The sequence below is a fragment of the Podarcis pityusensis genome, assembly GCF_964106645.2.
Source record: "Podarcis pityusensis genome assembly, chromosome: 7".
Lineage (NCBI taxonomy): Eukaryota > Metazoa > Chordata > Lepidosauria > Squamata > Lacertidae > Podarcis > Podarcis pityusensis.
Genome location: NC_138031.1, coordinates 75291891 through 75309752, shown reverse-complemented (window position 1 = coordinate 75309752; position 17862 = coordinate 75291891). Strand labels below are relative to the sequence as shown.

Sequence of the window (17862 nt, the reverse complement as noted above, 5' to 3'; positions counted from 1 at the left end):
TCTGGTGAGCCAGCGCAGCACACGGAACACCGTTTACCTTCCCACTGGTAAGCGGTCCCTATTTATCTACTTGCACCCGGGGGTGCTTTCGAACTGCTAGGTTGGCAGGCGCTGGGACCGAACGACGGGAGCGCACCCCGCCACGGGGATTCAAACCGCTGACCATGCGATCGGCAAGTCCTAGGCCCTGAGGTTTTACCCACAGCGCCACCCGCGTCCCATACAGTGGTACCTCGGGTTAAATACTTAATTCGTTCCGGAGGTCTGTTCTTAACCTGAAACTGTTCTTAACCTTAAGCACCACTTTAGCCAATCGGGCCTCCTGCTGCTACCGCGCCGCAGGAGCACAATTTCTGTTCTTATCCTGAAGCAAAGTTCTTAACCTGAAGCACGATTTCTGGGTTAGCAGAGTCTGTAACCTGAAGTGTATGTAACCTGAAGTGTATGTAACCCGAGGTACCACTGTATTGAGTATGCTGTTTGTATCAGTGGCAACTAAATTGAGTGGGGCACAGATACCTCTGCAAGCACATGCATGTGAAAAGTAGGGCCACAGGCAATCAATAGAGCCAAACATCAGCACCAAACTTCAAACAAAGCCATTTAATTGCTCTAGTAAAAGGGGAGGTCCCAAATGAGTTGGGAGAAACTCATAACTCATTAGTGGAATACATGCATCTCTGGTGTCTCCAGGTAGTACCGTGAAAGACTCCTGCCTGAAACCAGGGACACTGGACAAGCCTTCCAACAAGCATAGACAACACTGAACTAGATGTGCATATGGTCTGATTTGGTATAAGGTAGCTTCCTACATCATTAAGATGTGATGCACCATGTGGAAGGTAAAGATCAGGAGGAAACAAGGCAAACAGGGAAGGCCTAAGTTACAGTGTTGCTATGAGCAAGACACACACCCAATTTAGAAGTGTTTACAGCCAGGCTAGGTACCTCCTTTAGGCTTACCAATGAGCCACTTCTAGAAACACCCCTCTCCTCTCTTTAAAATAACAATCAGGGTGACATTTCTGTATTGGAGCACAGATTGTGCTGGAGGAAAAAGGAAATTTGCAGTCCAATCCTATGCGTGTCTACTCAGATCACTGTGTTCAATGGGACTTCTTCCTAGATCAGCATATATAGGATATATTGCAATCTAAAATGATTCCCTATTCATGGTCTTGAGACTGACTTTATCTCTCCACTGTACTCAATTGGATGGCAAGTTTAGGTAAGTCAAATAAAGTCAGTTAATTGAATTGAATTGAATTGAATTACAAACTAAGATTATTTATTGCTTACTTTAGTTAACATTCAAAATAAGCACATTTATTATTATTATTATTAATCTAAAAGAGAGTAAGAATTGATCTGGTTTGTGCATTTTTGGGAAAAGTGATTACACATGTAACTATCTTATGAACTAATAAGTCTTTATTTTGCAAATGCATGGGTTGAATGAGCTCAACAGCTGACATGTTTCAATTTGCATTCTAATACTGTTTTGCAAAGTGATATGTCAAATCAAGGACATCCGAATGTATTTACATAGAAAGAGGGAACCAGTGTTTAATTCTGACATTTAGTTCAAGAAATGAGGGGGAGGCTGTGAGAGAATGGATATCAGAGTTGTTCTGAGGACCAGATTACATGTTACATTAAATTGCAGGTGAAAGGGGAAGGTAGTCAGCACTGGGACTTTGTTGAGTGGCAAATTTTATCCATTTCCCCACCATAGTCCAAAAGAAAACCACCCCCTTCCAGCAGCTACTATTTGTATTTGCACAAAAGATCCCATTGGTACCAATGGGAGTTTTTCTTCCAGTACTAACAGGAGCTTTGAGGAGAGGTGTATTTGTCAGGATCATGGTAAGAGAGAAAGGGTTAAACTCCCTCTCCCTGCCTGCCATGGTTCTGAATCATTTGACCCTCAATTCTTACAAAACCTCTCTCAGTTTTGGCATTGTACTGATTGGAATTGTTTTGGTAAGGCAGAGTCACAGCTTGCCTAACCTATCAACTCTATTGCGATAAAAACTCTATTGCGATAAAAACTCTATTGCGATAGTGCCACTGTATTCTGCTCTGGTCAGACCTCACCTGGAGTACTGTGTCCAATTCTGGGCACCACAGTTCAAGAAGGACACTGACAAACTGGAACGTGTCCAGAGGAGGGCAACCAAAATGGTCAAAGACCTGGAAACGATGCCTTATGAGGAACGGCTAAGGGAGCTGGGCATGTTTAGCCTGGAGAAGAGGAGGTTAAGGGGTGATATGATAGCCATGTTCAAATATATAAAAGGATGTCACATAGAGGAGGGAGGAAGGTTGTTTTCTGCTGCTCCAGAGAAGCGAACACGGAGCAATGGATCCAAACTACAAGAAAGAAGATTCCACCTAAACATTAGGAAGAACTTCCTGACAGTAAGAGCTGTTCGACAGTGGAATTTGCTGCCAAGGAGTGTGGTGGAGTCTCCTTCTTTGGAGGTCTTTAAGCAGAGGCTTGACAACCATATGTCAGGAGTGCTCTGATGGTGTTTCCTGCTTGGCAGGGGGTTGGACTCGATGGCCCTTGTGGTCTCTTCCAACTCTATGATTCTATGAAATGAAGAGGCGAACCAAGGCACTTAAAAATTTCAAACTCACTATCTTTAGGGAATCCTTTCTACAGGAACCCCTGAATCTTTGCTACAAAACCCTTGTCAGTTGCACTTCGGTTGGGGAGGTGTTCCTATGGTGCATACTTAGTTAATGTAAGGTTTAGGGTTTTTAGGGTTCACCACAATGCCAAATAAAGTGATGTTGCACAATAAAACCAGTGTGAAATTGGAGAAGATTCGTAATGTCAAACAAGCTGTCTTTTCAGAATTTTTTGTTTCATTAATTAGTTTTGCTTTTGCTTATCTTCTTCTGGAGAGGAAACCTGATAAAACATTGTTTCCTGAACAATGACTGAAAATCAGTGGCGTAAAACAAATTTATTAAAGGCTTCCGGTTCTGCTCCGCCTTAATGGAGGCAGCCCCCACAACAACGGGAGATCAAGGATGATCGAAGGTAATTATCCTTGCAAATTCCCTCCAGGAATGGGGGTGGGGGAGGGATCAGGATTCACTCCGCAATTTGTCTTGGTACCTGGGTCTCGCTCCGGCATGGGATGTGGGGGGTAGGGAGGCGCTGAGTGCAAAAGCACTTTGCCTGCCGAAAACCCTCCGATGCCACCATTAAGTAGCAGAGGTTCTCCTGTTAATCAGAACTTAAATTGACTTAAATACAGGCATGTGCTAGAAGAGATGAGATCACAAACTGCAGAGCAAACCAGCTGCAAGGACTTTAAGGTTTGAATTTGAGATAAGATTTCATTCGGTGCAAAAGACAGTGGGGTGGGGTGGGGAGCCTATGGTTTCTTTATTTAACGTTTTCTTCTCTACAGTTATGATTTGGCCACCCTCCTCTGAATGTTAGTTCAAATTATATTTTTATAAGCGGGGATGGAAGAAATTGGATTATAAATATGGAATATAATATCAAATGGAACTGTGTGTGTAAAAAAAGGCAAAGGGGAGGAAAGTTCTATTTTGCAAAAGGTTTACGATGGAAACTTAGAGCTGACTCTTCCCCATCTTTTATTATTTACGAAGTGAGCTGAATAACGCTAAGAGGACTTGGAATTTAATTTAATTGGAAGTATAATTGCTCATGTATCTTCAGCTGGAAGGATAAAAGGTGTCTGTGATCTGCCAAGGAACTGATAAGGTTCTTTACTGAGTCATCTGCAGTTGGGCAGACCACTCCTCTTCCCAGGCTGAGAGGAAAAATGATGAAAATAGGTTATTTACTGAGACAGAGTGACGTTTGCTGCTGTTGTCAAAGTTGCAAAACAACGAAGCATGTAACTGAGCGATGGAGAAATTTCTGGAACAGCAATGGGATATCAGCTCTGCCCAAGGCATGACAGATAACAGCAACAACCAAGGGAAAGAAAGACATAACATCTTCAAGCACAGGAAGAAACACCACAGACAGAAAAATTGCCACACACAGGAAGAATAAGGATATATTTTGAGTTCCTCACTTGTAGTTTCATAGATCATTTAATGTGTCAACACAAATAGAAGTTATTAATATTGCAGTTGCTGTATAAGGGATTATTATTATGACTGGAACATAACTGAAATTAAGATTTTGAAATGCAGAAATAAAGAAAACCATCAAACCATCAAATCTTGCACGCGGGGGACCACTTTATCTATTTTTATTCTGTGAACTGCCCTGAGACCCCTGGGTATAGGGTGTTATATAAATTCAATATAATATCCTCCTCCTCCTCCTCATCATCATCATCTAAATTATATAATCAGTATTTGAAAGATGGGTTTTAATAATTATATTATAAATTGATATTGTTATAATGAGGCTATTATTGGACTACAATTGAAAACTAATAAAAATTAATATGGGGAAAAAAGAATTTTATTAAATATAATTGAGTATAGGTTTCAAGTAAAAAAATTAAAATGTGTTGGACAGCAACTCAGGAACTGAATGTCCTTCAAGTGGCATGTGTGCATTTAAATCTTCACTTTGTTATCTACTACTCATGAAGGAGAGCAAAATGCACCCAAAGAGTAATAATTCCAGTGATGTTAAATCATTGTCCTTGAGAAGACGGGTATTACAGTTAAATAGATCGATCCAGTCAAAATAATAGTGATACTTCTATTTTCTAATCATCCCAAGAAATCCATAAACATTTAAAAAAATGTTCCAAATTATGCACTACTGGTTTCCTTGCCATTTTTATTTCCAGTGACTAATGAACATCAACAGCAAGGGAATAATTTAGAAGTCTACAGGTAATTACTGGAAAGTAAACTGAATTATTAGACTGTGACTTATAATACGCCAAGTACAATGCTCATTACATGGCTTTCATTGTTATTCGAGGCTTGTAGTTACTATATCACACAATCAGCTAACAGACTCTCATGACACAGGGCAGGCTTGGGCTCTCTGATTTAATGGAAAATGAAATATGGATAATTTCTCAAACAATCACAGTTCTCATTACATATCCCCAACACTGGCTCATCAATTGACCAACACAGAGAAGATAACGGTCCCCAATTTATTTAATCTAAGGGTAGGTAAACTCACAGTTGTCAAGTTCAGGAAAACCAAATTAATTCTGGAATGGCTTTGTTGGTTACTATGTCAAAGTCCTCAGAACCTGCTGTTACCCCTCTTTCAGGGGGCTGGTCTCTCCACTACTCCACAGAGGGATCCCAAAGCAAGAATGCTGTAACCAATGCTATTTTTCTAGAAAAAGGGGTGCTGGAACTCACCATGAATGCCTCCCCTGTTCTGGCAATGGCGCCAAGCTGAGAGGTGCCAGAATTGAGTTCCAGCTAGGGCCGTAATACATTCAGAATTTCTCAGACATAGCCGGGATTCATCATTCAAAAATGGTGTCTGGGTGGAATTTTTGACAATCAGTTAAAATGTCTGGGAAAACCCTGTCATTCTGGCTGGGGGGGAAAAAGCCCTGGTTTTAACCAGTGCTGGGCAGACTGTGGACTGCATTAGGCTTAGAGTTATCTGTGCCCTACAGATTGCATCATCTATCTCTTGCAATAAAGCCTAGTTGCTGATCTGTATGGTTTTAATGTTTATTGTGATTCTGTTAAGTTATGCACACATACATATTATAAAAATGTAATAATGTCATCATTAGGTGCTGCTGCAAACTAAAGTGTGATGAGATATGTTGGATGGATGGCCCAGGTGAGCTGCAGAGAGACAGCTAGAACAGGCCAGAACAGCCCCCTCCTTGCATTCTGCGTCTCGTTAACTTGCCAGTTTTTTTTGGGGGGGGGCTGTCCCCATGACCAAGTTTTTCAGGCCTGCAAGCACTGGTACTGGCTACCTTCCTCTCCCTAGTCAGCTTGGTGATTCACTGTTTCTGCTGCCACTGCTGAAGCTGAAGAGTTTACCTGGCAGGAGGAGGAACAGCATGGAAAGAAGGAAGGTGGTCTGCTGGCCTGCTGCTCTTGAGTATTAGGATGAAGTATTAGGATGAAGAGTCAGCACAGTTAAGGCAGCTATGGCAGCTGGGAATCGGGTGGTCACTTCTGGCCTCCATCCTGTGGTGTTCCTCCTGCCAAGCCAACTGTCAAAGAGCAAGCTGGCAGGAAATCATACCTTTGAAAGTTGGAGTTAACTCTTTCTTAGCAAAAACACAGTCATTACTTGGCTGAGGATCAGGCCTAATGAGCGCTGCAGCTCATCTCTGGTAGGTCTTTCCCCATGCATCAGTTGTCAAGACTGAATGTTCCCAACTCCCCATAATTGTCTAAGTTATGGCTTTTTGCAATAAATCGGAGACTGTGCCTGCATGCATGCAGCCAACCAACCACTCCCCTGCCCTTTTCATGCCTCTTCTGGTTCTAGGAGACAAAGGGGAGGGGAGCTTGTCACAGCAGGAAGAGGAGACACCTGTTACACTTCACCAGCCTGACTCCTCTCTGCTTCTTGGCCTCCCTCATCCCACTCTCCTGCTTCAGCTTCTCCCCCTGATTCTGGATTTCCCTCTGCCACAGACTCCCCCAGCTCACTAAGCCCTGTTACCTTTTCAGCTTCCAACACCTCCTCTTCCCAGTCTTCTCCCTCTTCCCACTCATCACTGTCCCACCACCACTCCCCAGCTCTGAGCCTTACTCCCATTGTGGTTCCCAGCTGGTTCCTCCCACCATTCCACTGGGTCCAACCAGTTCATGACACCAACTATTCAATTTGCTTGGCTGTAGTGGTGGCATATGGTGGAAATGGGAGGAATTGGGGAGGAATTACTGAGGCCTAGGGAGTGGGTTGGTGTTGGTGATGCTTAGTGAGTGTAGTAAGTAGAGTGGATGAACAAATTGAGCAGGGGTGAAGCATAGGTGGTGTGTGTGTGTGTGTGATTCAGTAAAATCCTGTCCTGAGATCAATCAATATTGGTTAGATACAAAAATTTCAAAACAATAGGTAAGTTATTCAGAAATTTCAAAACAATAGACAAACTATTAAAAAAAGAAAACAAACAAACAAACAAAGATCATGTTTAGAGAAAGCAAATAAAATTGTTGTTTATTACAACATGTATTGCATGTATCTCATCAGTGACATAAAAAACTCATGTCTCTTCACTGGGTTTCACAGAATGTGACCTTCCTTGTGGAAAAATTAGTCTTGAATATAAAGAGTGCATGAAATATATAAGAATAATTATACATCTCAACAGCTCTACATTTTAAATGTTCAGTGAACATCATACTATAATCAATAACAATTCTGCATGGAAGGCCATTATTATTCAGATTGCAGGTGTTGGAGAGATGTTGATGCTGAGAGAACAGCAGTTTATCTAAGACCATTTTGTGTATTCATACGTGAAGTAAGAACTGAGCCAAGATTTCCTTACACTGTTACCTGCTGGGCCACACCAGCTTGTAAAGAACCCAAGGTTGTTCTCATTCTCTGATGCATAGCTAAAGCAGTCTGTTTTGGATCAAGTCACAGGTGGGCAGCACATGGACTTTAAAGGCATTCAGTGTGGTCCATACAGATGTCCAAGCCGCCCAAGCTGAATTCCTCCTACCATGCCAAGCTGTGCAATTGTGATGGGAAGGATGGCAAACAGAGTTAATTATTCATGCACACCATCCTTTCCATCACAACTGAGTTCTATCCAAACAGGAGTTGTACAGGCTGGAGGGAGTACAATAGACACAGTGAGGCTGACACACAGCTGGTCATTGCCACACACCATCCTTTCTCAGCACAGTGTTTGCTGGGATGGGAAGATGTGACAGGGATGGTGACTGTTATGGTTAACCCTCCCTGAAGGCATCTCTCCATCCCATGTGCAAGTGTGTATGCATGTGTGTGAATACTACTACTACTACTACTACTACTAATTTATTATTTATACCCCACCCATCTGGCTGGGTTTCCTCAGCCACTCTCGGTGGCTCCCAACAAAATTTTAAAAATACAATAAAACCTCAAACATTAAAAACTTCCCTAAACAGGGCTGCCTTCAGATATCTTCTAAAAGTCAGATTGTTGTTTATTTCCTTGATATCTGATGGGAGGGCATTCCACAAGGTGGGCACCACTACCGAGAAGGCCTTCTGCCTGATTCCCTGTAACCTCACTTCTTGCAGTGAGGGAACCACCAGAAGGTCCTCGGAGCTGGACCTCAGTGTCCAGGCTGAACAATGGGGGTGGAGCCGCTCCTTCAGGTATACTGGGCCGAAGCTGTTTTGGGCTTTAAAGGTCAGCACTAACACTTTGAATTGTGCTCGGAAACATACTGGGAGCCAATGTAGATCTTTCAGAACTGGTGCTATGTGGTCTTGGCGGCCACTCCCAGTCACCAGTCTAGCTGCCACATTTCTGGGTCACCTTCAAAGGTATCCCCACATAGAGTGCATTGCAGAAGTCCAATGCCCCCACCCATGACCAGTCCACTACCAGCTCCAGCCACACCCATAGGCACACAGCCCCCAATCATTCACCCACTGCTTCATGTGGCCCTTGGAGGTGGGGGAGCAAAAATCTTGACCTCCCCAGATAAAGTGACAGATACCTAAAATTACACACACACAAATAACTTCAAGGTAAATGGTTGTCCTTTTAAAGCACACGTAGGACTACAGATTTAAAGCATCCTAGGTATGGCTTTCTCCTACATTCTTTTTGATGGGATTATGTGGAGATAGAGTCTGGATCTGACACTTCTCTGTGGTCTTCACCTGCTGTGGTTTCCTCAGCTCCTTTGATTCCCAGCCTCTTGGGAACATGCAGGTGGGCATAAGGCATTGTCACACGTTGCAAAGAAGAGATTATACAAAATGAATTTACACTTCTATCACACAATGTGGAAAAGCCAACCATTCATGTCTAAGTCGGTTTCTCATGTATTCTGTGGTCCTCAACCACTGTGCTTTTGATTACTGTCAGCAGCTGGACTTCTGAGCAGCAGGGAAAGCATTAGCATAGCAATAGCAAGCAGAACTGCAAGCAGCAACCTTCTTACATGGTAGCCATTCATTCACGCATTCCTTATTCACTCTGGAATTCATATCATACACACATCCTTTTATTTTCATAGCATGCTGCAGTTGTTGTCTTTTTCCTTCCAGAAACACCAGCTTGGTGGTAGAAAGGTGTTAAATGCTGCTCTTTTTTACTACTACTACAAAACCTGCAATTGTATTATTCTGTGGTTTCTAGATAAGAACAGATTTTATGAAGAAGAAACCAGAGGTTCTTAAGCATGGCTGCCATTCCCCAACAGCTCCATCTCACACTACTCTCAGTGACAGCTACAACTTTCTTCCACACTACTTCTGATAATATAAGCATACAGGAGAGCAGTGAAACATTGTTACATGAATCATGCTCATACATGCACACAGCTCTTCCACTTCATGTGGTTTTAGTCTTATTGTATCACTGGTAATCATGCCAGATAGAGCCATTTGACAGGGAATCTTAGCATTATTTTCTGCAATGCCCTGTCTTGAACCAGACCTGAATATTTCTGCTGAATATAGGAATGTCAGAAGGTGCTGATTTCCACTTCAACTTGTAGTCATTACAACCAGTGCGGTTTCCATGCTGCTGACATTTGGTCTTGCCTGTCATTTTATGTCATTAATGTAAGTTACATAACTCATGTAAGTATTAACATAGATTATATCAATTTCAGAAAACATCAAAACAATGAAAAACTGCCACAACAATGTATCATTTGTGGGCTTAAAATAAGCAACATTGATGCGAATGAATACCAATCATAGTCCCTTGATTGATTTCCACTGCTAACCACATATGAACATGCAAACAGCAGCTATTTCTACTTCCTTTTTCCATTTTCGAAGAAGAAGAAGAAGAAGAAGAAGAAGAAGAAGAAGAAGAGTTGTTTGGATTTGATATCCCGCCTTTCACTCCCTTTAAGGAGTCTCAAAGCGGCTAACATTCTCCTTTCCCTTCCTCCCCCACAACAAACACTCTGTGAGGTGAGTGGGGCTGAGAGACTTCAAAGAAGTGTGACTGGCCCAAGGTCACCCAGCAGCTGCATGTGGAGGAGCGGAGACACAAACCCAGTTCCCCAGATTACGAGACTGCCGCTCTTAACCACTATACCACACTGGCTTAGTTATTCTCTGACATCCCTAGCTGAATTCAATCCATCAGCCATTCATTCTTGCCTCACACAGATGCTCAATACCCCCTCATATAGACTGTCACAGTGAGAACAGGAATTTTGTTAAGCCTTCAGTTGACTAGACTACATCTTGGGGGCAGGAGGAGGGGAGGTTAATGGATCAAAAGTGTGCAGGTTTGTCCAAATAACAGCATTCATTACTCTTGAGACATGAAAACAATCTACAACTGAAGCCACTTTCTTCACCTGTTTTCCTCTCTGATTGGGAGCTTCCAGACTGTTACTATTTTCAGGTGGGATTTAACCACATTCCAACAATTTTTGGTTGCACAATTACAGCTGATTGGGAGGTCTCCTGCATCAAACCTGCTTCCTCAAAAGCTTAGAATTTTTGTAATAAGCAAAGTAATAGGAAAATAGTGGAAAAGTGTGGGATAATGCTTGCTTTGAGGCAACATTATTTAGCAAACAAATAGTAGTGAATGCACATTAAATAGTCCAATCTCCTTGCATACAAATCATGATAAATACTCAGTAAACAAGTTGGCTGTCATTGGTCAAAGTTAGTTAGAACCTGAGTTGGTTTAAATGCCTTATGCCCCACAAAGTTCAAAACAGCCAATCAGCCAAGGCAAGGACAGTTCTAGCCTAGTTTTCTTCCTTGCTGCCCACCCCACAAGGCAGCCTCCACATTCTGTCTGTGTGGGATGTAATCCATTGGAGCAGTCAAATACAACATTCCTTGTTTCCCTAGAGCGGGCACAGCAGGGGGATGTTACTCCAGTCAGTATAACTTCCTGTTCCACTGGTCTGGAGCGTCCTGCCCCTGAATGTGACGAGGGAGATAGGTTGACCCTGGCTGACTCCATAAAAGAACCGAGTGATGCAGCCATCTTTCTCTCTTAATGCCATGCTGCTCTCCTGCTGCCATTTTGTTCTCTTGATGCTGTTCTTTTAATGTATTTTGCTGTCTGCTAGCTCCTAGCCAGCAGTACATGGCCTCAATCCCCATAAGGGATGAACTCACACTATGTTCTGTAACTACAAGCTAAAGTCTGCCTTCAGGGATCATACTGTGAACTGAATGTGAGTAAATTTCTTGTTACTTTTAAGGAAAGAATTTTCTGTCTTTATTCTTTTAAGAGGGATCAAAGGGGACACCCGGAATAATCCAGTCTCATCAAGCCAGAATGGATTGCTTAACTAAAGAGATTCAAATGAATCTGCAAACTAGCTTCCTGCTGTATTGAGGGGAATCTGCTCTGCTACATGACTCACTAGCGTGAATGAAGGAAGGATAATATTTAATCAATATATATATATCATTTAAAAAGAAGGGGAAAGGTTGTAGAATGGAGCATATCGCAGAACAGCCCAAACATAACAAATACTATAAATAAACTTTAGTATATGTATCCTGAAAGCAACAGCCTGCAGCAAAGCATTGTGTAGAGACAAAAGCTATCAGAAATTTAAATTAGTATAAGAAGACCAAATGGCAATTCCCATCCATAATTGTTTTCTACCATGAAAAGGAGAGTGCCAGTTCTTCTTTCACAGCTCACTGGATAATGTGTTTTTGTAAAGATGGGCAATACTTGGCCTTTGACTCTGTACCCTTATTCTGATTTGGTACACAACAATAACTTTATAGTTTTGGTTAATTGATGTAGTGGTAAATAGATGTGTTTCCTGGTGTCTTAGACAGGAAGCTTGAAAACACGCTTCCTTAATTTTGAGGAAAAACTGCTAAAAGTAACAGTTCCTTGGTGTTTTTTTTACTTCAGTTGAACAATTCAATACACCCTCTGTGTTTTGTCATGAAAAGGGTTCAGCTGCTGTTCAAATGACATTTAAAATACTACTGTTCAATTAGTGATCTTTCCCCCCTTTTTACTTCAGTATTTCAAGCTGTTCTAGAAATCTGCAAAAATAATTTCTGTTAATTGTTTTCTCTTCTGAGAGAAAACATTCTAAATAAAATCAGGAAATTTGCTTCTCAGGGATCCTTTCCCCATTAACTTTAATGGCTCACAGAAACTCATAAGGGATAAAGAGATGGGGGTGAGTGGAACCTATTAACTAATCTTTGTATACAAATAGGACCTGTGAAGGTATTCACTAGGTTTACGGAGTAAAATGCTCTTGCAGTTTATTATTATTTCAGACTACACAGGATGGTGTCAGGGGTTCAGGGACAGAGGCACAGGGTAGGCAGGAGATGGAGAGCGATGGGGATGAGTCCCAGGACAGCGAGGAAGAGGATGACAATGACTCAAGAGATTCCATGAGTCTTTCCAGCGAATCAGAGGATTCCCAGAAGGGGGCGCCGGTGGTCAAGGCCAGGGGAGCCCCAGGGGGAACGTGTCAGGAGCAGGGGGCCAGCGGGGGATCCCAAAGTGGCAGCTGGGCGTCAGGACCAGCCTCCCCGCCAGAGTGCAGCGAAGGGGGTGGAGGTTCCAGTGTATCAGGGGAAGCAGCTCCGGCAGCAGAGAAGGGAGGGAGGTCGGAGCAAGCCACCCTCCCGGAAGGGGAGGGGAGTAGTGAAGGGAGTAGTGTAGCTGTCAAAAGGAAGGTTAGAGGTTGGGCGCGCGCGCCAAGTTCAAATGTGGAGGCGCGCGGAAGTACAGGGAGCCCGGAGGAGGGGCCAGGTCCCAAAGCCCGCAGGAGGGGGCAAGAGCAATCTGGGGATTCCGCGTCAGAGGAATCCAGGAGGGGCGAGACCCCAGCGGGCAGGAAGACCCTGCGGAAAAGGAAAGAGAGGAAGAGGTGGAGCAGCGCAAGCCTCTTAAACTGGTGCAGGGGAGGGACTGACTCAGAGGGGACTTCAGCGGTCTAAGCGTAACAGACGTAGGGCTGCGCGCCTCGGATGTGAAGCAAACAATGAACTGCAATAAACACTTTTGTATATAAGAAGAGATTGGCGTTGGTCTTTTGTGAGCAGAGACTTGAGGCAGCCCTGACAGATGGGTTCAAACACCCAGCCCCTTCTATGAATTACTTGAGATAGGAGTTTATTCCAGGGTCATATTCACTGGCAAAATTGTTCCTCTCCACTCCAAATTATGAAGCCTCCCAGACCTTCATGCTTTCTGCCTATTTCTGCAGCACATTTTATTCCAAGCCACACTCTGTATAAACCTTGCCACCCATCCCTTCTCCCAGTGTTAGAAACTGAGATATGAAAGCTAGGAGTTAAATGGCACCTTAAACCTAGGTTATGGGCGCCACAGTGGGCTGCCTAGGCCCGCTTTTTAATTACAAGAATACAAAGCTGAAAATGAATGAATTTCAGCTAAAATATTATGTTCATTTTTCACATGGTCTAGTCCTTCCCCTGCCCCCCCCCCTAATATTCTTAAGAGGGTCTCTTCTCCAGTCTTCAGAGAGTAGCTGGAAGTGGGGAGGCAGAAAAAGGTCCTCCTTTCCTTCCACTCTGCAGTTTTAACCTGAAATCTTAGGCACAGTACTATGCCCAGAGCTCAGAAACTGCTTGCGTTTATGAAATTCCCTGTCGCAAAATGAGTCTAGAACAGTGGGAGTTTCAAACTGTGCCTTCTCCCCGCTGAATGTGATTCACCTAGCAAGATAAACTTTGCCCTCCAAAGCCTGTACAGACAGTCATTCTGTGTAGCTTGAACTGTGACAGCTGCAGATAGCCGCTACTTCTGGCTTTTCCCTGATAGAGTTTACCATTTGGGGGTCTTCTCTCATTGGTTGGACTTAGAATATTAAGTTCAGTTGAATTCTATCCTGCTTGTAAAGTGCTTCCAATTTAATATGGACCATTTCTGGTCCATTCCAAGGACAAAGCAGCATGCCACCTTGATTCTGTCCCTTTACTCTGAAATTCTACTACTTCTCCAGAAACCTCCAAAAGAAGACTTAAAACACCAATTGAGAACCTCTAGCCCAAGGTGTAGACTTGGCCCAGCAGGTCCAGCTATCAACTTTTCAGTGAGGATGAAGTAGGCTCTATTGGCAGACATCTCATACACCTTTTCCAATCGTTTTTGAAGCCCCATGGAACATAAAATCTATTCCCAAAGCATGGATTTCACTCAGCTGTGCCTGAACAATGCATTTAGTAAATTTTCTTAGCTTCTGACTTAAATTATGAAACTCCCAATTTATTTTACTTCATAAAACTCGCTGTTCATTTAAACGTAATGACCGAGTCATCAAAAACCGCCAGACTTGAGAAGTACACTAATAAAAGCCAACAACCAGACACGAAGCTAAATCTTTAAATTTTTTCATAATTACTTTTGATGTTGATGTTTATTGCTTATTTGTTCTATCACTTGGCAATGGTAGGTACTTATTCACATCTTTATGCATGCAAATCAAATTCCCAGCTCAAAACTAATGCTGTAATATAATGCCCATTATACTACCTCACACAATAACTGGATAATGTCTTAAAACTGACAATAGCTGTCCACAATAAAGAGAAGACAGGCTATGCTGGAAAGACATGCAGTAAATATATTGCCCATATGTCATTTGTTTCCTACGGAGACAATTCTTACATTATAGACTCATAAGACCTGGACATGATCTTAAGGTTCATCTTGTCCACCCTTCTGTTCAATGACACGATTCCCTATACTTAAAACAAACTTCTTCTGTAAGGAACCAAGATATGAGGTTCCATCATGCTTCACTGCTCAACTGTTCTGGCAATTAGAAAATATTAGCTGTTTCATCCTACTTCAATTTGTTATGCTGCAATTTAATATAATAATATAATAATCATAATTTATTATTTGTACCCCACCCATCTGGCTGGGTTTCCCCAGCCGCTCTGGGTGGCTTCCAACAAAGATTAGAAATACATTAAAATGTCACACATTAAAAACTTCCCTGAAGAGGGCTGCCTTCAGATGTCTTCTAAATGTCAGGTAGTTGTTTATCTCTTTGACATCTGGTGGGAGGGCATTCCACAGGGTGGGCGCCACCACCGAGAAGGCCCTCTGCCTGGTTCCCTGTAGCTTTGCTTCTCGCAGTGAGGGAACTGCCAGAAGGCCCTCGGCACTGGACCTCAGCTTCCGGGCAGTGGAGCATAAAATTGCTTTGCTTCATCCTACCGAAACTTTAGTTCTGTTCAGATGATTGTCATACATGCAGTGCATACTATCAGTATGCTTCCTAAACAAGGACAGTCAGGGACCATACTGATAATTTTGTGAACTTGCATAGGTTATGTTTGTGCGTTTGTGTCCCATGCACCATGCTAAAGGTGCATTCTTTCAGCAGAACACTTCCTTAAAGAACCAGTGCAGTTCAACAGTTAAGAGTCAGAGTAGTGAGCTGGGAAGTTCCTGGTTAAAATCTCACCTCCTTAGTGAACTCAGTAGGTGGTCTGAGGTTAGCCGCTCCTTGAGGAAGACCTCAAGCCCCTATCGGCAATGCGGAGATAGTCATACAGAGGCCCTGTGAGTATTACTGATGTAATGCATGTGAAAGTCTTATATAGAAACTATTCTTATTTTGTCATCTTGTCAAAGTGTAATTTATACTGTATTTTTTTAAGTCTACTGGTTAACCTGAACTGCAGAAAACCTGATTTAAATGTACAAACCACAGGAGTCCAGCAAATGCAACTGTAATTGCTGCCTTACATTATATCTGCAATTTTGGTGAACTCCAGCCATTGGCAGTAGCTCATAAGAAAGGAATGTGTTTTGTTCCTGTCCCTGTTTATTCATTCATTTTCTTCTCCGACTCCTCCTTCCTCCATTCCCAGCAGCTATACTTCTCTTTTTCCTTGCCTCTCATCCAGCTGCTCATTCTGAATAGCTTACTTATCCTTTATCACATACAACAGACCTCCTTGCATAGTCTTTAATTACTTTCCATTCCCTCATATGAAAAAGTGGGGGGAGGGGATTGAAACCATTTCAAAGAATTTTTTATACTTGTGAAATGGCCACCATACAAGGACTACATGCCTACATATTGGCAACAGCTGAGTTCAGGAGCATATCTCCAGCCCCTTGTTCCTGCTGCATCGTTCAGCTGGCAAACAAGGTCCCCTCCAAGGCTGAATTGATTGGGAGGGAGCTTACTTGAAATAAAGTGGCTATTTTATATCCAAGGTGCCCCAAGGCATTTTATATTGCCACCACTTCAGATAGCAGCTAGGCTGATCACAGCATCTCAGTAGCATTTCTCTGCAGAGTGCCCCATGTAAATTTATGGCATAGCGATTTAAAAAAAAATTGTTCAGCCACCTCATATTTATGTAAGTAGCAGTGGTTGGCCAAGTTAGAGTGTCATCAGAAGATGTGGGTGGTCCACAGAGGACCCTAGGGATGGCTCCAGTGGGCTGAGAAGGTTGATGATTGAGGAGAAACACTGTAGCATTGGGCATGTCATCATCTCTCAGCCTTATGCGGGTGGTGCTGTGGTCTAAACCTCTGAGCCTCTTGGGCTTGCCGATCAGAAGGTCGGCGGTTCAAATCCCCACAACAGGGTGAGCTCCCGTTGCTCTGTCCCAGCTCCTGCCCACCTAGCAGTTCAAAAGCATGCCAGTGCAAGTAGATAAATAGGTATCGCTGTGGTGGGAAGGTAAACGGTGTTTCCATGTGCTCTGGTTTCTGTCATGGTGTCCTGTTGCACCAGAAACGGTTTAGTCATGTTGGCCACATGACCCAGAAAGCTGTCTGTGGACAAATGCCAGCTCCCTCAGCCTGAAAGTGAAATGAGCACCGCAACCCCATAGTCGCCTTTGACTGGACTTAACCATCCAAGGGTTCTTTACCTTTTACCTTATCATCTCTCAGCCTAACAATCACATGATTCTTGTTGGGATAGAATGGTATGTATCTTGTTTACCTCACCATTGAAGGAAAGGTGCAAAACAAATGCAAAGCAATACGTGGGAACAAAAATAGACAAGGAGAGCAGACACATACAAGGGCTAATGCCCATCGTTTCGAATTCCAGCATTCAACTTGGACTGCCCTACAGGACATCCCAACCCTCTTTCCCATCCTCTGTATGTAAATAATGGATGGGGTTGATGGAAGCCTAACATTTTTCCCAGCTGCCTTCTATTCTGGAAGATTGCAAAAAAGTTCCTGAGTTCACCAACCTTTTATTTCTCCTATTTAAAGTCATATTTTTAATAAGGCTCATTCAGCCGAAACATGTTTTTCTAGCTGAAGTGCAGAGCTATTAGTCTTGAGTACTTTCTCAGTCATGCATTAAGGACAGAACAATTCCCCAAAGCTTGACTGGAATAAGGTGAAAGGCCTGTGTGTGTAGCATATACATACACTGCATCTATTTTTCATTACTAGTATTTTTTCCCCCCATCCTCCCCACCCCCTTCTCCATCTCTTGGTATTAGCTTTACATTCTGCCCCATTTCTCACCTTATGTTAAAATAGTTCTTTTCTGCTGTTCCAAAGTCCCAAATATAACATAAAGTTGCTGAGGTAGCACATGAATAGAAGTGACCTTACAGGCTCTTCTAATCTTGCCAAACCAACACAGAGCCTCAGAAGATGCAGAGTGGTCAATAAACTGCTATTTCAATTGCTAGAGAAGTATATGTTAGGTATATGTGGAACACACACACCTAAGAATTTTTGTTAATCTACGTGGAACTGCCTCAAAGTTCATTGCATTTTTTTTCCTGGGACGA

At 42.8% G+C, this 17862-nt stretch overlaps 1 protein-coding gene across 4 annotated transcripts in view; it reads right to left on the bottom strand.

Annotated features, from left to right (window-relative positions):
* The window catches only part of CDH18 (cadherin 18), a 646256-nt gene that overhangs the window by 568146 nt on the left and 60248 nt on the right, over positions 1-17862 (bottom strand). The window lies entirely within an intron of this gene.